Source organism: Cupressus sempervirens, chromosome 1 (genome assembly GCF_028749045.1).
Source record: "Cupressus sempervirens isolate cs-2001-9-10 chromosome 1, ASM2874904v1, whole genome shotgun sequence".
In the NCBI taxonomy this organism is placed as follows: domain Eukaryota; kingdom Viridiplantae; phylum Streptophyta; class Pinopsida; order Cupressales; family Cupressaceae; genus Cupressus; species Cupressus sempervirens.
In genome coordinates this window covers 28,774,604-28,791,316 of record NC_143118.1, presented here as the reverse complement: position 1 = coordinate 28,791,316, position 16,713 = coordinate 28,774,604, and positions in this window count along the sequence as shown.

Below are 16,713 nucleotides of genomic sequence, written 5' to 3'. Positions count from 1 at the left end.
AAAAGAAGAATGTTTGTCCAAGATGGATGTATGCATGCTCAATAGGTGTATGTTCAAGCTTCAAAGGGTGTGATGATTCAACAACAAAATGAAGATTTGACTGTGGGAGAAATTTAGCATTAAGATGATATTTCTTTTTGGATTTGAAGTTTATTAGACATGATAACAATACTTGAAGGGAAGATGATTGTGAAGGGGAGAAGGTTAAATTTATAGGAAAAGGGAGGATGGGATAGATGATCAAGATGAAAATTTGTAGAAGCTTTAAGAGTGTCCAAGATGAAAGGAAAGGAAAGCACATGGATTGTGCTTTCTTAAATACATAGCCTTGTGATAAGTGTCATAAGGAGAAAGCTTGAGAGAGGATTAGGGTTTTGGAAGGAATGTGAACATTTTTGGGGATGTCAAGGGGACAAGGTATAAGAGATGGATGGAGTGTATAAGAGAGGTTTAAGATCATTTAACGTTGATAATAAGTGCATTTAGTTGAGGAGTGGGAGGATTTGACATGAGGGTTGACTTGGGTTGGGTTAGGATTTATTGATCCTCACACTTAAAGTTGTGCATATGATTAGGTTTGATTAGGCTTGGATTATGGGGTGATCAAGAATACAAGTTGGTTACTTAATTAACCATGTTTAATTAGTTAATTAATTGGGTTTAGTATGAGTGAAAATGTTGGGTAAGGTTAGGTTGAGTGTGGACTAGAGGGTTATGATTGGGTTAAGGGTTTGGCCAAGGTTAGGATTAATTAAAGCATATTTATTTAATAAAAAGAATTTTAAAAAATAAATTAAATAGGTTTTGTGCCATTATTTAATTTGATAGAGGAAGGATGATTTAATTAATAATTAGACTATGGCTTGTCATTTTGATTTATTAATTGAACTATAGTCAATTAATTAGATTATTTAACTAGCTCAAATGACATAAATTAATTAGATGTTAGGTATTTAATATGTAATGCCTTAGAAGAGAACTACATAGGATTACTTGATTGTGTTATCCGATTTGGGTATCTATATTTTTTCCTTCCTCAACATAGTGTTGAGACAACATCATTTTGAAGATGTTTAAAATAAATAAATGATGCGAAGAATTTTACAAAGCTATGAGGGTGTAGTGGGAAGCTCTACAAATCAGGTTATAACATTGGGAATTCATGAGGTGAGGCTATATGATATTATTTTATAGATAAGAATGGATTTATAGTACCATATGTGATTAGGGACCAACCAAGATGCATACCATTTCCGACTAATTGTTCTAATGTGCAAGTGTGTGTTACCACTCAACTAAAAACTCATGGCATAGTGCCCTAAGGGATTTCTAGGATCAAGATGATAGTAGCGATGGGATCTTCAATCTTGTTCTATAACCTTGGAACTTGTATGCACTGGATTTTAGGGAAGTTTTCCTTTATTTTAGAAACAATTTATTTGTATGGTAGCATCTTTTAATCTTTGGTGTAGTTCTCATCGAGGACTTGCTTGATTATCAGCTGAAATTCACCTAAGACGTGTAACTTTGTGATGTTCCATTGGATTGATACTTTAAGTCTAATATGAGAGTCTTATACTTTGATATATTATTTTTACTTTGAAAACCTAACTTTAATGACTTAGGGGTGTAGTCACCTTACATTAAAAACCTATCTTGAAGGACTTAGGGATGTTGTCACCTTGAGGTGTGATGAATAGTATCTTTGCTCTCAATCCATGAGATGTGTATGATTATCAAAGCAAAGTTTATACAAAGGTTGTTCCTCTACCATGCATAGGTGTTCATATAGAAACTCCTTGACTAGGGCATATGTGTCAACAAGGGGTGCCTTGGCCAATTGACCTGCAATGTCTTGCCCCTTGATGACCTTTAATGTACTAGATGTGGAATTTGTACAACAATGTAACCCACTAGCCATACATCCTATGAGAGTTGTATAAGATATAATATTTTTTAATGGGTCTATCTTAGAGATGATCTTGACCATGTGTCAAGCATGTAGTGGTGAAACCTAATGACAATTTTTTTCTCCGTTGGACTATAATTGAACTCATAGCTGACAATAGTATGGCTAATGTAGTAGATTGCTTGTTCCTTTCCATGATCATCCAATTGGGCCAAAAGTGCGCCTAGTGTAGTTAGAGTAGTATATATGTAAAAAAATAATAGTTTTCCCCCTATGGGTGGTTTATCCAAGTATTATTTTATCATCTTGAAACTCCATTGACATATTGGATCCCACTTGAAGTATTGATCCTTTCACAGAAGGTGAGTGAATAGTTGACACTTATCAAGGAGTTGTGATATAAATCTTTGGACTACTTACATATTGCCTTAAATAATTTGAAATTGTCTTAACATCCAAGGAGGAGGCATTTCCATCATATTTTTGACCTTTCTAGGGTCGATCTCTATGCCTCTTTGTGATACTATGACACCTAAAAGTTTACCTAATGTGATGCTAAAGACACTTTTTTTTGAATAAATGTTATATGGTATGTTAAGATGTTAAAAGATCTCTTCTAGGTAATGGATATGGTTTAGTTGATGGAGTGATTTGGCCAATACATTATCCACATAATTTTCTAGTGTTGTGTGGATCATGTCATAGAATATGGTTGTCATTTCTCTTTGATAATTTTCCCCTACATTTTTAAGGTTAAAAGGCATCATATTATTATAGACCTTACCCTAAGGGGTTTTAAATATTATCTTATAATTATCTTCTTCTATTATTCATATTTTATTATAACCTAAGACTCCATCCATGAGAAATAACATCTCATGTCTAGCAGTGAGATTGTAACATCCGATTTTCCTGGGTCTAAATTAACATCTAACATACTCAAAGAATACAAGTATTACTTCATTTCATTGGAAGATAGTTTTATCATTCATGTTCATGTGAATAAGATTTACTGTTAAAATCAATTAGACAAAATTTCTTAACTAAAAACTAATGAAATTACTACAGAAATTGAAAACTACATACCTCAAAAAACTGAGATCAAAATCAAACTAGGGATGCTTCTGTAACCACCTAGGTTAGTCCACAAATACACTATAACAATTACACATGACGACTATCATCTAAAAACCACTGTATCAAAATCAAATGATGATCACAATTAAATACCACTATATTTAAAATTAGGGCATCATATACCACTGTAATAATTAGAACATCGTTTACCATCGGTTCATTTAGGGCTTCTGATACCATTTATTCGAATAGGGCTTCTGCTACCACGAATTCAATTAGGGCTTCTAATACCACTGATTTAAATAGGGCTTCTGCTACCATGGTTTCATTTAGGGCTTCTGATACCATGGATTTAATTAGGGCTTTTGATACCACTAGATTCAATTAAGGTTTCTGATACTGCTATATCATTTTAGGGTTTTAGCTATCACTCAATCAATTAGGGCTTCATATTACTTTCCTTATGATTATTTAACTATGACAGTAACTCAAGAATAGAAATATACTTATATTCAATATTCATATAATTGAAAAGCAATCCATGAATCTATCTTTTCTATCTAGGTGTAAAATAGTGGTAACAATGAATTAACTCAATTTAATCTTACCTCCTCATAAACAAAAGTGATAATACCTATTTCTGATAAACAATTGAATGCATAGCTTATCTTTGTCTGACACTTGACTAACATCTTAGAGAGAGGTGAAACATTGTCAGGGGCTCAACCACCCAACCTCAGACCAAATCTTATCCCCACACGATCTCTAACAAGAAAGACCCTCCCTACCTAGAACAAATAGGGGTCATCTTGCCATCCATTGGGCTTCCTGGTATTTATCCACACCATAAGACTTGATGGCAGGAGTTACAACAACAAGATCAACTATGAGCTATTAAATATTCATTATTAAAATATGGTTTCTTGATTTTGTTTACAAATTAAATCTTCACTTCTTCACCATTCATTGGCCTCTCTTCCAAGTGAATCCCTCAATGTTCATAATCCACGAGTATTCATAAATACATGGTCTTTGATGTTGGTTCATTCATACATTCATGCTTTTATAGTTATCATTTGAATTTCCATAATTGATGTTAATCTTAAGGATATTTGATGAAGATCTACAATGAACTCTATATCAAGCTGAAACCAATAGCAAGGTATTATAGACTAATCTCAACCTAGCAATGTATAACCGGCTATGGTTGAATATTTAGTTTAGGAAAGAAAGAAGTTATGAATATGAAAACAAATTTGCATGACTATCAGCTCTATCAATAGTATTTGACAACAATCAAGGAGGATGAACTATGAATCATAAATGCATTTGATTTATTACTTATAGTTTCCATCTTCCAAATTCATAACTAAGATAATCTCAGGGTTATTAGTACAATAGGTGACATTATATCAGAACCCTATGAAGTTCTGACTAAGGAAGCTATGTTTTTAAATAATGCATATTCCATTCAGACCAATAATTAATTCCAACAACAATATTATCATTAGTAAGGGAAGATGCACAAAAAAGAGCACAGAATGAACACACCAATCATGGAAAGGAAAAATTGGTATTGCTTTGACTTAGATCTCAATAGTGGAACCAAATCATTAAATACGATAGCCAACAGAGATAGTATTGAAAATTATTGAACATTAGTACTAGTGCAATATGGACACCTTTCCTAATCTCCAACTACAAGCAATCTAGCATCAAAACTAAATGAATTTGTTAAGAGATAAATCCTTGTGGTATGAACGCATAACAGTCACCATACCTATAGCCTAGTTCACAAAGATGTAGCAAACTAAAGTGAGAACAAACCCGATAGTCGTTCCCATTGATATCCAACAACAACAATTTGGTATTGCTTCCTTAGCAAACAAAAAGTATGCACAACACTGATGCCCTTAATATGGGATGCAACGTTGACTGAAAATGGTTTTCGACAACTATAATTTAGTCTCCCTATGCTTCTAAATATACTGAGAATGAATTAATGTAAAACTTGATAATTATTCCTTTTCCGTAGATTTACCATGCACTAGGTACATAGTCTAGCATTCCCTCAACAATAGAAACCATGGACATTATATTGATGAAAGAAAGTTGAACCATGAGTGAAGGTAATTTTGTTTTTACCACTAAAAAAGCTAAACATTTTATGTTGACGTTCTATATTTCCTAGCTCTACTTACGGCTTTCAATATAAGGAACTACCTGTGACTTCTTGGCTTCCAAAACATAAAAGATGTAAAACCATTTGAATTCCCAATTAATAAATCGACTATGAAGAGAGAAAAGAATAAAAGCAAATAGGAAGTTGGAAAGAAGAATTGGAAGATTATAATTTGAAAATTATTATAATTCAAACATTATTATAATGTACAAATAAACATCACTCTATTAAATTATTAAATGATAATGGTGCCAAATCATGTTTATATTTAAACGCACATAATTAAATATTTGTTAAAATAATAAGATGAAAGATAAATTAAAATCCTTTGAGATAATTTATATATTTAAACCTAATTATTTCAATTAAATTATTTATTATAAATAACTCAAGTGGATCCCACAGATGTATCCTGTTTCAAGTTGCTAGGTCCTCTACCCATCTGCCCAGTGATTGTGATGCTCCTGCCTAATTCTTTGCTGGCAATGCTTTCACACCTTCGACATGTTTCGTGCAAGGAAATCCCCCGTATTTAATTCATATTATCATAATAAATTATTTAATCATAATTAATCATAATGGTTAAACATCTTCTCAATTCCATGAATTTGTGATTAACGATCAACTAGCATGTTATCTTCACTTGAAATCATAATGACTACGTATCTTACTTTTTCACCAGATTATAACAAATCAAACTACTAACTGACTTCATGTGAACCTCAATGACTATATTTCAAATTAGGTAAAAAATTGGGATGTAACAGACTGACAATCATGTCAATGCTAGGGAGAGGAAACTTGTCCTTTGGACAAGCCTTGTTGAGATCTCAAAAGTTTGTGTAGATGCAGAGCTCAACTATTGGTTTTGATACTAGAATCATCTAGGAAATCCAATTAGAATAATGTATGGCCCATATGATCTTGGAATATAAAATATTTTATAGTTCTTCTTTCACGAGTAGGACAACCTTAGGATGCATCTTGCATAATTTTTTCTTTTCTGGCTTTGTCTTTGGGTCTATGCAAAGATTTGTGTACCGCTAGCTCTGGATCCAATCCTAACATGTCTTGCTTGGACCATGTGAAGTTGTTAATGCTCTCATGAAGGATCTTACTAAGACATTCCCCTTTTATCTCTGATAATGACGTTGCAATGTTTGTAATCCTTGGGATCTTTGTTGCACCGAGGTTGATAGTTTGGGTTTCTTTGATCAAAATAAATGACACTTCTAGTCTATAATCATATAAGGGAAAGAATAAATCTCCATCCTTAGGTGTCTTAGAGAGGTTTTCACCATTGGATACATCCTTTATTTTTCTTTTCTTGGGTCATATGGTGCCCTAGAGGGGTTCTCACTAGGAGACTTTGTCATTCTCTATTTTTATTTGTTATTTTTAATTAAATATTCTTTTATTGACCAGAGATTTATTCCTCCCCATAGTATCATTTTGGGTCCATCTTGTAGATATGTGTGGATGCAAGTTATATTTAAGATCTCATGAATTTTAGGAGTGCAATCTTGCTTGGAAACTTGTCAATGTGTATGATGGTTGGTTGGGTCTAATTGATGAGTTTAGGATGGATTATGAGTAGCTCAATGAAGTTTATGGACAATTCGTAGAGCACTAATGTTCCTAGGGAAAGTCATCTTTGAATATATCATTGTAAGCTCACTTTTATTCCTCCTTAGGAATCTCTTCAACTTCCAAAATTTCACCTTGGACGTTTAGTAAAGTTAATATTATCATCTTTAGTTCCCCAGTTGTTGGTAAGCCAAAGCTAAGGCCTTGATTTCTTGGTTGTGTATGTGCTTCTAGAGGGTCTTTGATACTAGTTTCTTCATAACCTAGGCTGACTCATTGATAATGCTATTTTGTAAGTTTAAACTTGTGTAACTTAGGATATTTGTCTTTGAAATAGTTGAGCAATTCCTTGTCCCATTGAGGCAGATCTCTATACAAACAATTATTGATACTAGGGGCCGTATCTTTACCATTTAAGATGTCATTAAATATGAATGTGGATGACCATAATTGTTTTTTTTGAGGTTCTTTTTCCTATTTTGGACTATGATGTAAAGGTTTCCCTTGTGTTTGGGGATCAAGGTGTAATGCTCCAACTGCAAATATGTTTGAGAGACTATATTCACCACACCCATGGTGGTTGATCTTGATAAAGGAGAGAGTACATGCAAGGATGGTGTGAGGGCCATGGAATTTTTTGGAGGAATTGGCAACTATGTGCCAATTTTAATTCCTTAGAAGTTATTGTTATGGGGATAAGAGGCCTCCAACATAAGACAATATACAAAAGGTTGTACATATTCTTGAATAGTAACCTTAGTACCTTGATATAGAAATTTGATGCATTGATGGTATATGGATAGGACAAACTTCATCGATTACTTCTATGGTCAACCAAGGAGGATTTTGTATGGGAGGTCACAATCAAACACGTGATATACCATTTATTAGGTAGCAAGGCCCACTTTGATAGGCAATAAGATAATACCTTTTTAAAGTTTCTTCTAGGTTGTCACAAGCTTGGATGGTGATGACATCATCCAGATTGTTAGCCTAAGTGTACCCCACATGTTTGATGAAATTCAAAGTACATAAATTGAGGGTTGTCCCATTATTAATCATGACCCTTTAGACTACAAAGTCAATGACTATGATCATGTGCAAAGTGGGAGATTGTAATTAGACACAATGATTGTCATATTTTTGGCAAGAATTATGATTTGCATGATGCAGATAGGTGTCCTACAAGATTCTAAATTTAGTTGTATTGATGTTTGTGAGGATAGGCGACTCTTAAAGAGCCTTATTCAAGATATCTTGATGGACATGGCTTTTATGGAGGAGATCTAGGATGGATATTTGGGATGATGCATTCCCAAGATATTCCATTAGGTTATATTGTACACTCGACGAGAAATAAGTGGATGAAATTGTAATAGATATTCTTCCTCATTGGGTTGTGACAACATGATGAATTTCTACCTTTGATATGGATCACTTGAACTAAGGATTTGAATTGGAATATGAACCCAACAAAGTTGTCATAGTATATGTGTATTGGTATAGCCTTTACCATTGTTGAAGTCACTTTGTTTATGTTTTCCATTGTTGTTGTTTATTATGTTGTTGGTGTTTTTCTTATGGGATATTTTCCCGTGTTGTTGTTATTTTTGTTGTGTTGATGAAACACATATTGATAGATTAGCAAGATTGTATTTAGTGAAGCTTGTGTGGGTGCATCTTGTTGGAAATCTTTTTAGTGATCCCCCCAAAATTTGCTCCTGTGTACTATAAGTTGAGTGGTCGTATCAGGCATTGATAGATCCATCTTTTGGTGTAATGGAAATCCCACTCTAACAAGTGGTATTAGAGCTTAGTCACAAGTTTAAATCCTCAAACCCTCAAGTAACAATGAGGGGAGGATTGTTGGAAAAAAATTTAGCACTCTCCTCAGGATTTGTGACAATGGCTTAACCACCTTTTGTGTACTATAATTTGAGTGGTTGTATCAAGCATTGATAGATTGGTCTTTTGGTGCAATGACAACCCCACTCTAACACATCCATAGTGATCTATTTGCATTTGACGAGATCTTGTACACAATGTTTTAGGTTCATTCATTTGATTGCTATGATTTGCACAATGCAGATAAGTGCCCTACAAGATTCTAAATTTAGTTGTATTGATGTTTGTCAGGATGGGTGACTCTTAAAGAGCCTTATTCAAGATATCTTGATGGACATGGCTTTTATGAAGGAGATCTAGGATGGATATTTGGGATGATGCGTTCCCAAGATATTCCATTAGGTTATATTGTACACTCAATGAGAAATAAGTGGATGAAATTGTAATAGATATTCTTCCTCGTTGGGTTGTGACAACATGATGAATTTCTACCTTTGATATGGATCACTTTAATTGAGGATTTGAATTGGAATATGAACCCAACAAAGTTGTCATAGTATATCCTTTACCATTGTTGAAGTCACTTTGTTTATGTTTTCCATTGTTTTTGTTTATGATGTTGTTGGTGTTTTTCTTATGGGGTCTTTTCCCATGTTGTTGTTATTTTTTTTGTGTTGATGAAACACATATTGATAGATTAGCAAGATTGTATTTAGTGAAGCTTGTGTGGGTGCATCTCGTTGGAAATTTTTTTAGTGCTCCCCTCAGGATTTTCTCTTGTGTACTATAAGTTGAGTGGTCATATTAGGCATTGATAGATCCAACTTTTGGTGTAATGGAAATCCCACTCTAACAAGTGGTATTAGAGCTTGGTCACAGGTTCAAATCCTCAGACCCTCGGGTAACAATGAGGGGAGGATTGTTGGAAATTTGTCTAGCACTCTCCTCAAGATTTGTGACAAGGGCTTAACCACCTTTTGTGTACTATAATTTGAGTGGTTGTATATAGCATTGATAGATCGATCTTTTGGTGCAATGACAACCCCACTCTAACACATCCATAGTGATCTATTTGCATCTGACGAGATCTTGTACACAATGTTTTAGGTTCATTCATTTAATTGCTATGTGCCCTTTGATGTAATGGTAGGCACAATATGCATTATACTTATACCTTGTATGTTTTGGCTAACATTTTCCAAATAGTTGCATCTGTGGGTATATCACAAGATTGGCTTTAGTCATTTTCTCAAAGACGATGTCTAGTATTTTACATGCAATCACCCATTGTTTCTTTAGTAAACCCTAAGTCCCCTTTTTTAGTATTTAAATCTATATACTATACCACATTATGCATAATTAATAAGTCAATAATCCTTGATCAAATCATCACATAATCATTTATTTGATTTTATCCTAAGGTTTGATCACTTTATCCTATATCTATTTAATTAAAAGAACATTCTCCCTTTTAGTTAAATAAAAATTTCCTCTATCTCATGTGCACATGAAAATGCATTTTTTAATATAAAAAGAAAAAGAAAAAGGAATTCTCTATAACTTGAATGCACACTTTCTAAGGTGAGTGAAATCTTTCAATTTTTCAAAAGGTTTTTGCCTCTTAACCTTATCTACTCCTTTTTGCCTCTTGAGAATATTAAGCACATGGATCAACTAAATAAAACATTTCCACCATTTATTTTACCTCTTGAGAATCTTGAGCACATAGATCAACTAAATTAAAAAAAATCCACCATTACTTTTGCCTCTTAATCTTGACCATTTGATTCTCTTTAAAAAGAGGCTCTCTCCTCATTCTCTCATCTCTGGAGTTCATTGTAATGTTATGGTGTATTTTTTTTTCTTGATCACTTGAGAGCTTTGCACTCTCACACTTGCATACCTACATTCTAAATAAGCATTTCATTTTATTGTAATAAGCTTAACACATCTAGCTTAATTAGGAGGAAGTAATATTGCATCTTGTTAACTTAGTTTTCTTTCTTCTACTTGCATTACATTCTTAGATTACTCTTACATTTCATTTAGTTCAACTTTCATTTTATTTATACAGGATCTTGGATGCTAGCATTCATATTGATTGTATTATTTGAATATCTCCTTCCAGGGTGCACCTTGCAAGAGTCTACAATCTTTAGGTTCATTTGAGTGCTAATATCGTATCATTTGGTTCCTTGTACATCATATATAAAGAGCTATAAGCTGCCTTCCAAGTATCCTAATCAAAGGGATCACTTGGATGCAATAGTTTATAGAAGTTTACCACATATTTGGTGCCCATCATGGGGCTAGAACCAAGTTTGTAGCTCCATTTTGCATCATTTTTCAGATTTTCTTGTTGTAGGTGTGTCATTTTTATTTTCCAATACAAATTATCGTACGATGGAGTTCTTCTCTATGTGCAATAAAATACTTGTTTGTAGGTGATACTCTATTGTTTTGTTTTGTCACCTACCTTATTTCCAAAATATCGTTCTCCTTTTGATGATTTGTCATTTTGGTTATGAAGTTATGTTGCCTAGGTAGGGTTTATCTCTTGGCTTCGGGAACCCTATCATACAATAATTTGGTGAAGTTTATTACATTGCACTGATCTTTTAGCTTGCATTTTATGAGTTTAGTATCTTAATTTTCTTACATTTCACTTGCATTTCAGTTTTCTAGTTTATCATGACAACTAATCAAGTGGTTTTGTAGGGTTTATTTTATTTTATTTTGATATTATATATATACTAACTTGCCTATGTAAAGCAAAGGAAAAGCAACATTATATCATTGTGCTTGATTGTTATTAGCTTTCTTCATTTCATTGGGCATATTAAAATCTCATGAGTAGGGGTTCTTTCTATAGGTAGGGAAGTATGCTCTTATCTTTCTAAGACAATTATAAACCTTGACCCTTTGGTTTAGATCTTAGAAAGCGATTTGGATAGGTTTCTCTTTAGTAACCTTAATTAACCTTTCTTTGTGTATTTGGGAGAAGCATTGTGGAACAAGAGAGTATTTTATTTGCCTCTTTGAGGGAAATAAAAATTCTAGACCTCCACTTGTTATCCATTTATGTTGATCTTTTAGTGGGATATTATATCATTTAGAGGGTATGTCACTGAGGAAAAAATCTCAAGGGAACAACCACGTGGGAATAAGAGAACACAACTACTCCAATCCACTATAATAAAGAAGCCCTTGGCAGAGACCAAATTCTTGGGGGGTCATAATATTTCTATCTATCTAGTAAGGATTCTTGTGGGATTGCAAACATAAGAGAATTTCTAGTTGGGTATGCTTGATGTGTTTGGGGTCCTTGAGACCTTAATCCTTCTTCTAAGAGCATCACATTTAAGTACTCTTGAGGTTGTGAGGCCTTAATCCTATATCAATACCAAGGGGGATGCTATGAACAAAGCCCTTACTAAGAACCTAGAATAGAAGCCACCCCATTTTAGTCGCATTGATATCTTGGTGCAAGGAATGATATAATTGGACTACCTAGATCATCCAAAGATTTAATTCACTATATGTGTTCCTTTGGATGTGCTAATAACACTCATATTTAAAGATGTAGATAAATAAGTATGTTAATTTACTTTGGCTAGAATTTTCTCAATTCAAATTCTTATTTCTTCGCTTTTATGATGTGAAGACTCTTTGTTTTTGAAAGGTAAAGCAACAAGAGGGTGTTGGTCCATATTAAATTTAGGAGCTAGAAGGTTAACAACATAGAGAATATGATTAATAGTAGCTATCACATTGTTAGTAGATGGAAAGCAACCACATTCTTGCCTCTATCAAAAACATAGCTAGAGTAAGAGTACTTTAAAGCATTAAAACTAAGTCCAAATATTTAATCTAACACTTCAGATAATAACCAAGCCTCACAAGACCATTACTATGCCATGTAGGGCTATACTCAGAATAAAATAATAACCATTTTTTCAGATCTAGAGGATCAACAATAATCTTTAAACAATAAATAAGCAAACACATAGCAACTAAAATTTTGCACCTCCACCCATCCTCTTAGAAAAGAGAGTGGTAGTACATTCTTCCTTGAGAACCATAAGAGATCCTTGTAGCCATCATCCTTGTATAGATTTATCTAACAATCCACTTCTGTAGTAGATAAAGAGTCACCAATAAAGCATGCATCACCTTAATATCAAACTTTACAGTGATCTACAAATGGTTCCTAAGCCCAACAAACTCCTTCCTAAACCCATTGTCACCATCATCCAACTTTATCAAATGCTTGCTAAAACTTCTCACCTATCCACTATAAATCATCTCAGTGGTACCTATGTCACCCGCCTCCTTCTCAATGACCTGTAGGGGGATTTTGTGTTGGGGGTAGGGTGGGGGTTTAGGTAGGTATAAATACAAGAATCGAGGATGAGGAACAAGAGGAGATCTCTTTAACCTCATGTGGGGGGAATCATACTTGCAGCCAAAGGAATGCTCAGAGGTATCATTTGAGGTGGAATCCTTAGACTCTTCATAGCTATTAGAATTGGCATTTTTAATGGCTTGCTTACATCTTTACTTAGCCAACTTGTTAAACTCACGGGCACCAGGGGCCTCAACATAGTCATTAGAGTTGATATTAATAAATGATTTTTCCCCCTTTTTTAGAGGCCTAAACACAATAGGGGGACAAAAAAGCCTTTTTTTCTTGGCATCACTTAAATCTAGAGGGGAAGTGGTTCACCTTTACAAGTGGTTCTATGGTATGCTAGTGTTGACCTAGGCATAACTTGTGTCTCGAGTGGACTCAGAAGGGCAACCTCAATCTAGGGCATAAGTTGGACAAAAACATTGTTAGGGGGACATAGGGCATGATAGAAATTATATAGCCTGAAAATTAACTCTTAGTGCAAAATGACATAATCTTTACCAATTTATTTACATTCCCTAATATACTCGACATTACTTTCAAGAGAATGTAGTAGAAAGAAAGGAATTGAACGAGATCACGATTCCTTAAATGGTTCAGGAATGAGAGCTGGTAAAAATAAAAGATAGTAAAATTACCCTTCAAAGTGAAATACTTCATGTTTCCTAGGAGCACTTTACAGCTGTAACCTCCCTATTTTTTCATTGACTGTTCATTGGGGCCATAGAAGAATTGATTGAGGCCATCAAGGTTTGAAGTCTTGCCTTTTTTTTGGAATTTTCAACCCATAGTGGGAAGGCCAATAGCTTTGGCAATCATGTCTTTATTGATCTCAATGCTTGTGTCATTAGAGGTTACTCTTTGCTCATTCCAAGAATAGTCAAATTGGAAAGACATTGCCTTATCATATCCCCCAGACATACTCTCTCAATGAAGGGGAAAATGCCTCTCTCTTCGTAGACACCCATAAACACAACATTATTCCATAGGTCATCCTCAATCTTGCTAGGTTTGATTTTGAGTTTAGCACCTCCAATGGCTGAAATTCTTAGACGACAAATAAGGTTAACCTAAAAAATAGTAGAGGAAAAATTAAAATTGCGAGGCATTCCATGCATAGTTTTACAATCATCTCTAACTTTTTGTCATGACTCATCATAATTGTGAACATAATTATTTACCCATTCTGGACTTTGCTTCTCATTTCCATAGATGCGAGAGGCATCATTCAAAAAGGTGGAGCCTTTCTTGTTAATCTCATCATATATTTTAAAATATTTTTTATTGATAATGTTGCTAAAGGAGTTTTTATTGAAGTGATACTTAAAAGGCTTGTGGGTAATTATGAAGTTTGAGTTATGATCAATTATCCATGTCATCTACATTAGGTTCCACATGTATTATGAGATCCCCAAAAATTGACCAATAATAACAATTTTCCCAATCCAACTCAGCTTCCTGGAGAAATGTTGTAACATCAAGGGGCTCGTGTCCACGACATGAATATAGGTGTTGTCACACATGATTAACATGAGTCTGGATGTGTTCCTCCCATCTAAGGAGGCTCCTAGTATTCTCTAGCAGCTGATCAATAACTCTCCAGTTCATCAAATAATCTTGCAGAACCCCCACCATAGCCAAGAAGCCAACAACCTCATTGCCTTCATGATAGATATAGTGACTGTTAAAGCTATAGACATCAAAGATAATAGGTCCCACCTGCCAACTCATTAACAACTTCCACAATGATCTTGGAGTCACCTTCGATCTCCAAATGCGTAATACCAATAGAAGAGGAAAAATCAAGACCCCAAAGAAGGGTCATGCCTTTAGCTTGGTTGACAGTGTGCTCCCTAAGGGGGCCAACATTAGAAATAATTAGCAACCCATGAATGTTCCTTGTTACTCCTCCCCTAACTTGGCCTCTATTATTGACAACACCATCAAAGTTTAATTTAGACCAACCAGGGGGTGGGGGGTCCATACATTCATCTCTCTAGTAGTCATTCTGGAATTGATGTACTTGTAGAAGAAAGAGCTAAGGTTCCATTTTTGGGAAATACAAATATCTTCCTTGCACTGAGGGGGGTGGGGGTGGCAGGGCATTCCCAACTATAAGTAGTGATGTTTTCTTGGATTAACATTACACTAACAAGGAGGGTCTATGTGAGGAATTTTTAGTCTCTAAAAAATTGATTGTTCCTTTCTTTCTAGATGCCCCATAAGATATGGGCAGGGACCATATTAAAAAAAATAGATCAGAGGGTGGGTAGAGGTGCTCTTCTAATGAATAAAATATCTGATATTCACATTTAAAGCCAAATTGAGGTTGAATTTTATTAGGATCTAGTGCTAAATGGAAGCCACAAATTCACAATGGATAAAAAGGTGGTTAATGGTTCCCTCAGTCTTCTTCCACATAATACACTTGTTAGTAAGGTTAAATCCTCTCTTGCAAAGGTTGTTCGGAGTAAGGACTTTCCCATGCATCAACTTCCACCAAAATAAGTTGATTTTGGGTATGAGACACAAATTCCAAACTTTAGACCAGTCAATTGGGTCTTTAATAGAGGTGGTGGTCATATCAAATGTAGATTTGACCAAGAAGGTACCGATTTGACTAGGGGATCATAAGATCTTATCATTTTGGTCAAAAAGGGGGATCCTAATATGATTTAGTTGGTCCATGAGTTCCAATGCCAAGTGGTGAACTTTCAAGTTGTCAAAAAGGAGGGGGGTAAGATTTTGCCACCTCCCTTAACTTATGTAATCAACCACTCTATGACCAACAATAGGAGTTAGAAGGTTTTAAAGGGATTGAAATCTGCATGCCTTTGTTATTAATTGATTATATAGAAAATATAAATTATTTAACCCTTAAAAAGCAATATATAAAATAAATAGATATAAGACAAGTTGTTCTAATTGAAATACTATTCATATTCTTAAAATAAATTTAAATCTTTTTTTTGGGATTAGAATCAATTTTTAGTTATAACTTTATTGAAAAATTAATCTTAAGGGTAAAATGTTTACATAATATATATAAATATCAAATATTATTGACAACAATGTCATGTTTTTGAGAATGGGATCATATCGTTAAGTTCACATTAGATAGTTAAAATGACTTTGTGAACATATACACAACTCTAATTTTGTTAGGCATAATAGTTTAGGATTCAATGTCGTACCTTAGAACAAAGAACAAAATATTGAATTGATTATTTAAATATTATTTTTATCAATTAAAAAATATAATGTATTATGTCTAGTATTTTATTACAAACTTTGAGTTTTTCCCCTTGCATTAAATACTCCAGGTAGTAGAAAGACACAAAAATGGTTGCATAAATATCCTACTTGGAGTGACTACAAATGCTCAAACCAAAATACCATACACAACTTATTGTTTACAACATTCATCTTTTTTCTTAACTCAAAAAATATGAATATCTAAGAAGTTTTAGGTAGCATTTATAATGCAATTCATGGTAACTACTAAAATTTTCTCTTCAACTTCTATTATATCAAAATCTTTCCACACTTGATCTCCTTGCATAAAGTTTTCAATATGACCAAGCACAATAATCAAACATAATGGTAAATACGAGAAAGATGACTTTTTTGATATTATTGTGGACAATGTATTTGGATACAACTCTGATACTCTAGTGAAATAGGGAGATATATGATTAAAAT